We start from the raw sequence: 2,371 nt of genomic DNA on the forward strand, positions 1-2,371 counted from the left end.
GAAGTGTGACATAATATACCTGTAAATAAATATAAATTCACGTCTAGCGCACTTTTAATGCCCTTTGAATGTAACGTGTACGTTCCCTTGGAACTGGAATCATGGCGGAATTTCATGTGAAGTCCACTTCGCAGGGCACTTACGGTCGAATAAGACAACGCCGGAATATCATGTGAAGTCCACTCCGCGGGGCACTTACGGTCGAATAAGACCACGCTTGAATGCTGCCTGAACAAGAGACCTCTTACTGAAGTGAAAGTGTTGACTGGTGTCACTATCTCGCGAACGCGCCGGCGGATCTCCACCAAATTCGGGGGATCCCTTCAGCTCGAGGAGCCCTCTCGAACGCCACCCTCCGCGCGTCGGTAGCCCCCCGGGATCGCTAGGTCGGTCGGCGCCAGACCGCGAATTTAACCGCCCGTAACTCCCGAACCCCGGGGGCTATCGACGCGGGGGTGGTCTCATTCGAAAGAGGGCCTCTAGACATACTCTCGATTCAGTGTTCGAGAGGGTTCCTCGAGCTGAAGGGATCCCCCGAATTTGGTGCGGATTCGCCACGCGCCGTTACGGAGATATGGCCGTTCAAAGTTTCAATGGTTTTCCATAGACTTAAGCTTTAAAGCGTTTCATCCAGGTCGCCAGTAGCAAACAATGGAGCGCTGGACAAACTAAGTAATTACACCATTTCACGCATTTTATCTGCGTTATATGTTCTGTAAAAAAAAAGTTAATATCGGCGGCATATTCGCCGATACCGATATATCGGCGACAGGCTCATATCGGCCGATAATATCGGCTAAACTATATATCGGTCGGGCTCTACTATTTAATAGTCATACAATACTAGCCATGAGCTCATTGTGAAATCTCTGGAGTGTATTTACACTAATAACTAATAAATGTATGGCTCATGACTTAGATTTGTTTATATTAAAGATATAGTATGTTTTATGTAATGTACACTAATAACTAATAAATTTGTAGCTCAAGACTTAGATTTACCATTTAGGCCTATATTAAAGATTTAAATGTATGCTTCATGTAATTTACAATAATAACTAATACATTTGTAGCTGAAGACTTATTTACTGTTTATATTTTAATTTATTTAAATTACTAATAACTCTAACCCTAACTAATAACTAATAAATGTGTAGCTCAAGTAACATTTATATTAAAGCTTTAGATGTACATTTTATGTGAATTACACTGATTTAGATGTTCGTTTAATGTAATTTACACTAACTAATAAATATTTGGATCAAGACTTAGATTTACAATTATTTTTTTAATTTACATGTACATTTTATGTTATTTACACTAATATCTAATAAATGCGTGGCTTAAAACTTAAATTTACCGTTTTATTACAGATTAAGATGTACACTTTAGTTAAAAAAAGTTTCTCTCCAAACCAAATTAAACACCTTCTCAAACGAGCAGGAGGAACTGAAACCTGTTGTGTCATATTAAAAATCATAATTTTATATGACTGAAGGACGTCCTGGTCCAGCTGACCTCACTGTTTATGTAATTTCATAAACTATACTCACTTTTTGGGTGGTTTTCTCCAGACTGGCGGTCTCTGGCTAATTGAAAGGCTGTTTTGGCAGTTTTCTGAGGGCAGATGGTCAGACATTAGTTTTAAAGCCCAAATCCCCTCAAAGAGCACAGGATTACCACATTTACTCTCAAACATCTTCACCGTTTCCAAATGAAACAGCTTTACAAACATCTCCGAGGCGTCTTACATCGCGTTTCTGTCAAATGTTTGTGCGGCCATTAACGTTACTGACGGAGCGCTCACGCGTCTGACCGTTTATTAACGGACGCAGTTTAAAATATTTTAAAACTCTTGTGGCGCGATTTATAACCTCTGCGAGTTCCTGCGCTCGCGTTCAATTTAAGTACCTGTTCAAAACTACTACAGCTAATGGATTCACCACAAACTTACAAAACAATGTTGAAACTTACCCGTTTTGCTTCAAAAACCATCTTATTCCATATTTTCTGTGTTTTCCTCAAATCTGAGTGTCAGACAACCCAGCTCCGGTATATTTCAGTATAATCTGCGGGAGGAAACGGGGCAGGGCAACAGATACGAGAGACACGCCTTCCTCATGTGCATGTGCACATTCGGGCCAATTAGAGACAGCAGGGCGAATTATTTACTCCGCCCATCCAATCAAAACAGATGTGGCGGGTTATTTACAGTCTATGGTTATTTATCTATAAACCGATTCACCCTGTAGATTTTTTCCCTAATAAAATAAAAAATAATTAATAAATATATTTATTTGCTTATTTGTAAAATGTATGAATGTTTGACATTTCATTAGGCTAATTATATATATATATATATATATATATA

The sequence above is a fragment of the Sinocyclocheilus anshuiensis genome, unplaced genomic scaffold (genome assembly GCF_001515605.1).
Source record: "Sinocyclocheilus anshuiensis isolate Anshui unplaced genomic scaffold, SAMN03320099.WGS_v1.1 scaffold2144, whole genome shotgun sequence".
NCBI lineage: Eukaryota > Metazoa > Chordata > Actinopteri > Cypriniformes > Cyprinidae > Sinocyclocheilus > Sinocyclocheilus anshuiensis.